This window comes from Culex pipiens, chromosome 3, assembly GCF_016801865.2.
Source record: "Culex pipiens pallens isolate TS chromosome 3, TS_CPP_V2, whole genome shotgun sequence".
NCBI classification, from domain to species: domain Eukaryota; kingdom Metazoa; phylum Arthropoda; class Insecta; order Diptera; family Culicidae; genus Culex; species Culex pipiens.
The window spans coordinates 108245090-108255667 of NC_068939.1; the positions used below are offsets into that span (position 1 = coordinate 108245090).

Genomic DNA, 10578 nt, shown 5'->3' on the forward strand with positions numbered 1-10578 from the left:
GGGCTGAGCTTTCCTGCTGCTGCTCTGGTCTCTCTCCTGCTGCTGCTGCTCTGGGCTGAGCTTTCCTGCTGCTGCTGCTGCTGCTGCTGCCGGTCCGACATCTGAGACGTGAATGATGGAATGGGCTCTGGCGCACGTTCTTATGTATGATTTCGGCCCGCTACTTCCCCTCTTAGTTAAATTTAGTTAAATTTAGTTAAATTTAGTTAAATTTAGTTAAATTTAGTTAAATTGAACTAAATTTAGTTAAATTTAGTTAAATTTAGTTAAATTTAGTTAAATTTAGTTAAATTTAGTAAAATTTAGTAAAATTTAGTAAAATTTAGTAAAATTTAGTAAAATTTAGTAAAATTTAGTAAAATTTAGTAAAATTTAGTAAAATTTAGTAAAATTTAGTAAAATTTAGTAAAATTTAGTAAAATTTAGTAAAATTTAGTAAAATTTAGTAAAATTTAGTAAAATTTAGTAAAATTTAGTAAAATTTCGTAAAATTTAGTTAAATTTATTTGAATTTAGTTTAATTTAGTAAAATTTAGTTCAATTTAGTAACGTTTAGTAAAATTTAGTAAAATTTAGTTAAATTTAGTAAAATTTTGTAAAGTTTAGTAAAATTTAGCAAAAATTTAGTAAAATTTAGCTGAATTTAGTTTAATGTAGTTCAATACTTCGATTCAGTTAAATTTTGGTAAATTAAATTAAATTGGTTTTAGTTAAGATCAGTTAAAATAAGTTAAATTCAGTTAAACTAAGATAAATTTAGTTAAATTTAGTAAAGTTTGGCTAAATTAAATTAAATGTTTTTAAATTTTGTTCAATTAAGTTTAAAAATTTAGTTGAATATGTCAAATTTTGTTAAATGTACTTAAATTTAGTAAAATTACGTTGAATTTAAAAAAAATAGTTAAATAAAGTTATACATAGTTCAATTTAATTACAAGAAGAAAATTTAGTTATATTTTGGTAAATTCAGTTAAATTCAGTTTTATTGAATTTATTTAAGTTAAATTTAATTTAATTTCGTAAAATTTAGTTAAATTTAGTGAATTTGAGCTTAATTTTGTAATTTTTGGTTAAATTTAGTTAATTTTAGATAATTTCAGTAATAGTAAAATAATTTGAGTCAAATTCAGTTAAACTAAGAATTTTTTTGAAAAATTAGTAAAATTTGTCTAAATTTAGTTAGATAAAGTTAAATTTTGTAAAATTTGGTTAAATATAGTTAAATTTAGTTCAATAGTTCAGTTTAGTTAAACATTGGCTAATTCAATTAAATTGATTTTAGTTAAGATCAGTTAAAATAAGTTAAATTCAGTTTAGCTTAGATAAATTTAGTAAAATTTGGCTAAATTAAGTTAAATCTAGTAAAATTTAGTAAAACTTAGTTAATATCAATTACACATTCAGCTTAATTTATTCAAATTTAGTTTATCTCAGTTGTTTTTAGTTTAATTCTGTTAAATTTAGTTAGATTCAGTTGACTTTAAATTTATTTAAATTTATTCAAATTAATGTAAACTAAGTTTAATTTAGATAAATGAATGTAAATTTGACTAAATTAAGTTAAATTAAGTTAAATAGGGTTTGCTAAGTATAGTTTGATATAGTTAAATTTAGGTAAATGAAGTTAATATTAGTAAAAAATAGTTGAATTTAGATAAATTTTGTTAAATTTTGCTACATTTAGTAAAATGTAGTTAATTTAAGACAAATTTTGTTAAAAAAAAAACTTAGACGATATCAGTTAAATTTAGTTCGGTTCAGTTCAATTCAGTTTAATTAAGTTTAATTCAATAGAATTTATTAATTTAAATTAATTGAGTTCAATTTAGAAAATTTTAGTTAAATTTAACCGTTTAACTTAAATTTTCTAAATTGAACATAATTGAATTGGTTTAAATTCCGTTTAATTTAGGTAAATTTGATTAAATTTCATTAAAATTGATTAATTTTTGTTAAATTTGATCAAATTTCGTTAAATTTGATTAAATTTAGTTTAATTTATTCATATTTGGTCAAATTTAGTTCAATTCTATTAACTTATATAAGTTAAATTAAGCTAAATTAATTCAAATCAATTTCAATTTAGTTAAATTTATTTTAAATAAATGAAATCTAGTAAAAATAGTTTAGTTTAGTCAAATTTAGATGAATATAGTAAAACTAAGTTTAGATCAGCTGAATTTTGGTAAGTTAAATTAATTTTATTTTAGCTAAGATCAATTAAATTTAAGATAAATTCAGTTTAATGTAGTTTTATTTTGTTAAATGTAGTAAAATTTAGTAAAATTACGTTGTATTTAAATAAATTTAGTTAAATAAAGTAAAACTTGGTTGAATTTAACTACAATAAGTAAATTTAGTTATATTTAGGTAAATTTAGTTTAATTCAGTTAAAATAAGTTAAACTCAGTTAACTTTAGCTAAGTTTTGTTAATTAAGGTTAAATTTAGTTAATTTTAGTTAAGTTCAGTTATATTAAACTAATCTTGTTTAAATTCAGTTAAACTGAGAAAAAAATAGATAAAATTGTTAAATTTGTCTAAATTTAGTATAATGTAGTTGAATTTAGTTAAATAAAGTTAAATTTTGTAAAATTTAGTCAAATATATTGAAACATAATTAAATTTAGTTCTATTAAGTTCAGTTTAGTTAATTTTTGGTAGATTAAATTTAATTGATTTTAGTTAAGATTTAGTTAAGTTAAATATGGTTATATTTAGTTAAATTAGTTAAATTTCATCAGTTTAGTTTTGGTAAATTACATTAAATTAATTGAAATTTAGTTAAGATCAGTAAAACCCAGCTAAATTTAGTAAAGTTCAGTTAAACTAAGCAAAATTGAGATAAATTTAGTTCAATGCAGTTTAATCGAGTTAAATAAAGACACAGTCAGTAAAATGTAGTTGAATTTAGTTAAATTAAGTTAAATTTAGTAAAAAGGAGTTGAACTTAGATAATATCAGTTAAATTTAGTATACAAAAAAATGCAAAAAAAAATGTTCGCTTGTTGGACCCTTTATTTTTTTTTGTATTCATGTATTTTTGTATTTTTTATATTTTCTATTGTTGTGTTTTTGTATTTTTGTTTTTTATTTTTTTGGATTTTTGTATTTTTGTAGTTTTGATTTTTTTGTATTTTTGTTTTCTTGTGTGTTTGTATTTTTATAGTTTTGTGTTTTTGCGTTTTTGTTTTTTTTAATTTTTATTTTTTTTTTGTATTTTACTATTTATTGTATTTTTGTGTTTATATATTATATGTTTTCTGTATTATTGTTTTGTATTTTGGAGTTTTTGTTTTGTTTTTTTTTTTGTTAATCTTTGTTGTTTTTTTTGTAGTTGAGAATATTAGTATCATAGATGTTTAGTGTTTTTGTTTCATTCTATATTTGTGGCTGTGGATTTTAATATTTGGTTCTTTGTATTTTTTAAACAGGGTATTTCTGCATTTTTTTATATGATAATGATGAAACTTTAAGTCGTAAAAGAAATACTAGAGAAACGAAACACAACAAATAAGAAAAAAAAGAATGAGAACTTTGAATAGTAAATAGTTTTTTCCTACAGATGAAGCGGAACAGGGTGCGAGAAGGCAATTCTCTATCGAAAAAAAAAAGAAGCAAGACAAAGGAACAAATGCGCAGCCTAAAGTGCTCAACGCTTATCAGTTGAGGTTCCAGCTGACGGAACCTTTGCCGAAGCGACCTCGTCCGGCCCGGCGGCGTGACGTCCCTGGGGTTTCGACTGATACAGTATCTGCTGCAGCGAGTAGGAGATCCTCCGGAGAACAATAAGTTGGCAGGCGTTGAGAATTGTTTCGCTCCGGCGACCGTTTGGCTCAGCACCGACAGACTGCGCTGGATGTTGGGGCAAACGGACTGGACAAACTGACCACGTTAGCTGCGGCCGGTTCGACGACCTGCTCGAACAGCATCATGCGCTGGTCTTGCAGCTTTATGCAGAGCAGCGCGTTTTGCATGATGCTCTGGTGTGGAACTGCAGCGCTTGCTAGGTGGAAATGCGCGGCTGTTGACTTGCCGGCTGCTGTTGGTTTGTGTCGGCCACGACGTCTTCCTAAGGGCATCTCCACCGCAGAGATCTAATTGCGTGGCAAACCTATCGGTTGGATCCCCAGTTTTAGCTTTGCTCCGTAGCTAATACACGTTTTCGCACCGCTGGGAGCTAATTTGGCTACTGAATCAAGCCCACCGCGGGGATCTAATTTATTCATTTTCCAATTTCAGCCGTTTTGTTGACCAAAATCAATGAAACTATGTTCTAGTATGATAGAACATGCTTCCAATTGCATTATATGTCCTAATTGTTTGCTTACATCTATAAAATATCATTTTCAAATTTTCAAAAGAGTTCATCCGATTTGCTCCCGACATGTTTGCACCCCAACATTCGCACCGCGGGTAGCAAAGCTAAAGCTAAATTAGCCTTCGAGTTCATTCAGCGAAGAAAAAGTTCATCGGGGATCCGTCAAGTAGCCAAGATAGGTGCTCGAGAAGTCCCCGAGCTGCCGGTGGCTAATTTTTTCAGCGATTTTTAGAATTATTTGTATTCGTTTTGGTTGAAGATGCATTTATTTTGATTATCAAATTTTAATAAATATTAAAGAAATGAGTTATTTGGTTCAAAACGACTTTATTATATTGAAAAATTGTGGAATTTATATTTATTTTTTAATTAAAAAACAATCAGCCACCTATGTTTAATATAAGCAAACCATCACAAAAAATTTAAACATGAATGTTCAAAATTTATAAAATAACTTAACCGATTTGAACATTTTTAAATTATTTATTAAAATTTAGGGAGTAAAATAAAAATACGAATACATTTTTTATTATTATTTTTTTTCATTTGATTTAAAAATATTTTGAATAGTAGTACCGTAAAGGCTGATACGCAGATTGGAAGGAACGCAAAACTCCATATAAAAAAATGGTCAGGGAAAGGGCAACGAAAAGATTTTTCTTAAGAGGTACGCAACTAAAAAGTAACAAAAACGAAAAGTGGCGTTTGACGTTTCTTCGCACGGTGCTTGTTTGCAATATGAATCGAAGAATTGGAATTTTCCTTTTTGAATGCGACTGAAAATCACAAACGTATTGATAATCTTGTATACGATATAATAATATTGAAAATCCCCGCCGAATCTCAAAATGCAGAATTTTGAAATTAAAAGGACAGATATAGTTTTATGGTCGAAATGGAGTAAAAAAAGAAGTTATCTTTATAGCTGTCGGCAGACATGTCGGCCACTATTGCTAGTACCAACCAGCAACCTCTGGATTGTGAGTCCAGTGCACTGCCCAATTGATCCACACGGACGGGATCGAAATGAAATAAACCAGAGTGAAAAAAAACTTGACAATTATCATACAAATATCTATTTTCTGACTGAAAAACTCAATAAAAAAACTTAAATTTGGAAATAAAAAATTAAAAAAAAAAAAAAATTAAAAAAAATTAAAAATGTGCACAATTGAATAATAATTTTAATAGGTATTAAAGTATTTATAAATTCAAGAGCTCAACAATTTATAAAAAAAAAACAGAAATTACAAGTCGAAATTCCAAAAGCTTAAAACTCTGAAATTTAGAAATTCGAAAATAAAAATTTACGAAAAAACACTATTTTTATCAAAAATGCAAAACATTTAATTCAAAATCAGGAATTTGAAAATTTAAGAAATTAAGAATTTAAGAATTTAAGAATTTAAGAATTTAAGAATTTAAGAATTTAAGAATTTAAGAATTTAAGAATTTAAGAATTTAAGAATTTAAGAATTTAAGAATTTAAGAATTTAAGAATTTAAGAATTTAAGAATTTAAGAATTTAAGAATTTAAGAATTTAAGAATTTAAGAATTTAAGAATTTAAGAATTTAAGAATTTAAGAATTTAAGAATTTAAGAATTTAAGAATTTAAGAATTTAAGAATTTAAGAATTTAAGAATTTAAGAATTTAAGAATTTAAGAATTTAAGAATTTAAGAATTTAAGAATTTAAGAATTTAAGAATTTAAGAATTTAAGAATTTAAGAATTTAAGAATTTAAGAATTTAAGAATTTAAGAATTTAAGAATTTAAGAATTTAAGAATTTAAGAATTTAAGAATTTAAGAATTTAAGAATTTAAGAATTTAAGAATTTAAGAATTTAAGAATTTAAGAATTTAAGAATTTAAGAATTTAAGAATTTAAGAATTTAAGAATTTAAGAATTTAAGAATTTAAGAATTTAAGAATTTAAGAATTTAAGAATTTAAGAATTTAAGAATTTAAGAATTTAAGAATTTAAGAATTTAAGAATTTAAGAATTTAAGAATTTAAGAATTTAAGAATTTAAGAATTTAAGAATTTAAGAATTTAAGAATTTAAGAATTTAAGAATTTAAGAATTTAAGAATTTAAGAATTTAAGAATTTAAGAATTTAAGAATTTAAGAATTTAAGAATTTAAGAATTTAAGAATTTAAGAATTTAAGAATTTAAGAATTTAAGAATTTAAGAATTTAAGAATTTAAGAATTTAAGAATTTAAGAATTTAAGAATTTAAGAATTTAAGAATTTAAGAATTTAAGAATTTAAGAATTTAAGAATTTAAGAATTTAAGAATTTAAGAATTTAAGAATTTAAGAATTTAAGAATTTAAGAATTTAAGAATTTAAGAATTTAAGAATTTAAGAATTTAAGAATTTAAGAATTTAAGAATTTAAGAATTTAAGAATTTAAGAATTTAAGAATTTAAGAATTTAAGAATTTAAGAATTTAAGAATTTAAGAATTTAAGAATTTAAGAATTTAAGAATTTAAGAATTTAAGAATTTAAGAATTTAAGAATTTAAGAATTTAAGAATTTAAGAATTTAAGAATTTAAGAATTTAAGAATTTAAGAATTTAAGAATTTAAGAATTTAAGAATTTAAGAATTTAAGAATTTAAGAATTTAAGAATTTAAGAATTTAAGAATTTAAGAATTTAAGAATTTAAGAATTTAAGAATTTAAGAATTTAAGAATTTAAGAATTTAAGAATTTAAGAATTTAAGAATTTAAGAATTTAAGAATTTAAGAATTTAAGAATTTAAGAATTTAAGAATTTAAGAATTTAAGAATTTAAGAATTTAAGAATTTAAGAATTTAAGAATTTAAGAATTTAAGAATTTAAGAATTTAAGAATTTAAGAATTTAAGAATTTAAGAATTTAAGAATTTAAGAATTTAAGAATTTAAGAATTTAAGAATTTAAGAATTTAAGAATTTAAGAATTTAAGAATTTAAGAATTTAAGAATTTAAGAATTTAAGAATTTAAGAATTTAAGAATTTAAGAATTTAAGAATTTAAGAATTTAAGAATTTAAGAATTTAAGAATTTAAGAATTTAAGAATTTAAGAATTTAAGAATTTAAGAATTTAAGAATTTAAGAATTTAAGAATTTAAGAATTTAAGAATTTAAGAATTTAAGAATTTAAGAATTTAAGAATTTAAGAATTTAAGAATTTAAGAATTTAAGAATTTAAGAATTTAAGAATTTAAGAATTTAAGAATTTAAGAATTTAAGAATTTAAGAATTTAAGAATTTAAGAATTTAAGAATTTAAGAATTTAAGAATTTAAGAATTTAAGAATTTAAGAATTTAAGAATTTAAGAATTTAAGAATTTAAGAATTAAAGAATTTAAGAATTTAAGAATTTAAGAATTTAAGAATTTAAGAATTTAAGAATTTAGGAATTTAAGAATTTAATAATTTAAGAATTTAAGAATTTAAGAATTTAGGAATTTAAGTTTTTAAGAATTTAAGATCAGGATTGCATGTTTTCGAATCCGTATTGGCTTATTTAAAATGTTTTGCTTGAATTTTGCTTTTTATTCAATACAAATGATTTGTCTCTTGCATGTCCAGCAGTTGATCGACAATGCGTTGACCAAAATTAATCAAACACAGCCCCAATCTGACCTCAAAAACTAAACTGCTTCACCCCAGATTGCCAAAAGGTGGCCAAAAGTCATTTTTCATGCGTAAACTTGCAGCACAGGAGGGAAAATATCTCCAAACTTGAAGAATTGAAATCGAAAAATCAATCATCACTCCTAATGTAAACATTTACTGACGTGAGCAGGATAAACTCTATGTTTACAAACTCACATTGGCCTAATTACATTGTTTTGCTTGAAAAAACCATCCGTCAGACGATTTGCTCCCGGTAGATCCCGGAGCTAACCTGAGTTTTGTTTAGATTCGGATGAACACGGATGAACTCGAACCTAAATTAGCTCTCGCACAAGTACCGCGGTGGGCTTGACGCGGGTGCCAAATTAGCTTTGCAACGCAATTAGGTCCCTGCGGTGGAGATGCCCTAAGCATAAGTTGCTGGCACAAATTTGGGTCACCATGAAGACCAGGCGCTTGAACTCCGTGTTGGACGCTGGTTCTGCTGCTGGGGGAAGGACTGTTGCTGTTCCACAGGAACGCCTAGTGAAAGTTCGCCCCAGTCTACTGTTTGTTTTCAATCGCACCTCGGCGGAAACACTTACTGAAGTGCTATCCGGATTGGGCGCCACTGTTGCCGGTGCAGTCCTGAAAATGGAGGCAATCTTTATAAAGTCGTACGTTATTCTTGTTGACCCCGTCCCGCTGACCTACCCTCTGCTTCTCATCCCCTTCCGGCCACCACCCACTCCGGATCCTCCTCGATGAACGTGTCCTGGAGGCGGTGGTCCGCGTGCCCGTCTTGAAGACGGCTGCGGAAGGTGCTGCGTTGCCGCCTATGGTCTTGTTCCGACGTTGAAGTGCAGCACCTCGAACCAGATTTCATCTTTGTCTGGCCACGGTGGCCGTTTTCGTCGTCGGGGATGGAAGCGGTGTGCCGCTTGGAAGAGGTGGCGGAGGAGGAAGCTGCAAAGTCGTCCCCGATGGTTGTTCCACAGGCTGGGGAAATCAACAAAACCTGTTACCGGGAAATGAAGCTTTTATGGCTTGAATGAATAATCAATATGATCGCTTACCTTAAATTTTGCAAATCGTTTGAATAAATGAAAAAAAAACACCAAACAACCAACTATTTCAAACACGTTTGACAACAGCAAACAAATGTGTTTGACAGCTTGCGCGTTATGAAAATTGGGGCAGTGTGCGTGCTGGCGAGCACGAATGATGTTGGTGTGCGTGTGCAAAACAAACATCAAAATTTTTAAGGTGTGTGTCTTGGCTTAAGAATCTTAACTGGCACTGGCGATGCCCGTTATTCCCGCTCCCCCCCCAAAAGTTAGAGTGGGTACTTTTGTGGTACAATGAATTTGTTGGAAATTTGCTCCAAGTCCGCGCTTTATTTGCAATACTCTTTGGTTTCAAGGTGCACGTGTTTCTGGGGACCCCAAACCCCAAACATGCTTTCACATTTCAATTAGAAATGTTTATAATAACTAAAACATGACTTATTGATTTGTATGAAACTAAAAAGGGTCGAAATTTCACTATTTCTCACTCCGTTGCAACGTCACGGAGTGATCGATGTGGCAAATGAAAAGCTCGACTTAAATTATAAGTCTTTCATAGTTGTAGAAAATTCAATGTCCAATCCGAATCAGTAATAATATTTAAGTTTGGGACAAGTTTTGATATCATACGAGATATATTTCGAAAAATTTTGTGACTTTGCAACGCCGGAATGTGTCAAATCTATTTTGCCATTAGATTATGTTTAAATTTATCGCCCTAGTGTACCAGCCCGGAGAATGTGTCATCGAAACATTTCGGAAACCAAATGGGGATTTTTGCTAGTGTATTTGGCCTTTTCTTAAAATATCTTCATTTTTTTGCATCTTTCTATTGTTCGACTTGTATTCTGCACATTTGATAGAATCTTTTGTCTTAACGCAGTCTATCTTTTTCGAGTTAAGTGGTTAGATGTGCACGTGATCGAATTGACTTCAACGATGATCTTATGGCTATTTTTACTAACTTTTATCCAGGTAATTTTCTGAAATATACGGGTTAAAATCAGTTTTAATATCACAATCTTCTTTTTTTTCATGAAGCCTGCATTGAGCTTACACGAACCGTGTCTGGATTATGTTCAGTCCGCGATGCGTCAAAAACTGGATTTGTTTCCGCTAGATGATAGATTTCGAAACGTACCTATTGCATTCAACGGTATGTTTTTAAGTAATAGCAATTAGTTTAATCTAGTTAACCCATATTGCTCATATTTTCTCAACGAACCATAATCACTTTTTTTTTTCAGAAAACCAATATGATATTGTATTGCGCCGATTGAACTGCGTGTTCAATCAACCGCCAAACCAACCAAAAACACTACTTAGTCGGTCTAGACAAAGTGGAAGATTTTATCTGCTGGTTGGGAACGATATTTACCTTATGGTTTTTGATCAGACTTGTTTCCGTTGGTTATACATTGCAACTATTGAGGATAGCAGCGATGGAGTGGCAGAGTTTGAGGTAATACTCTTTTCAAGAACATGTTTGAATAATAATAATAACTAGAGGAGAGTAGGGAACTTGATTCCTTTTTGTACGACGTCTTTTTTTCTAATTGCCTAAAAAGTAACTTTGGACT

General features: G+C 27.4%; 2 long non-coding RNA genes across 2 annotated transcripts; one reads left to right on the forward strand and one right to left on the reverse strand.

The window, feature by feature from the left end:
• Positions 1 to 7803: 7803 nt before the first annotated feature.
• On the reverse strand, positions 7804 to 9266 carry LOC120431939 (uncharacterized). Its single transcript, XR_008212417.1, has 3 exons — positions 9008 to 9266; positions 8646 to 8949; positions 7804 to 8579 (listed from the first exon to the last, which is right to left on the reverse strand). It is a non-coding gene; the product is annotated as an uncharacterized LOC120431939 (long non-coding RNA).
• A 547-nt stretch (positions 9267 to 9813) lies between these two features.
• LOC120431942 (uncharacterized) lies at positions 9814 to 10460 on the forward strand. The gene is made up of 3 exons (XR_005607982.1): positions 9814 to 9973; positions 10040 to 10154; positions 10246 to 10460. It is a non-coding gene; the product is annotated as an uncharacterized LOC120431942 (long non-coding RNA).
• The last annotated feature ends 118 nt before the right edge of the window (positions 10461 to 10578 follow it).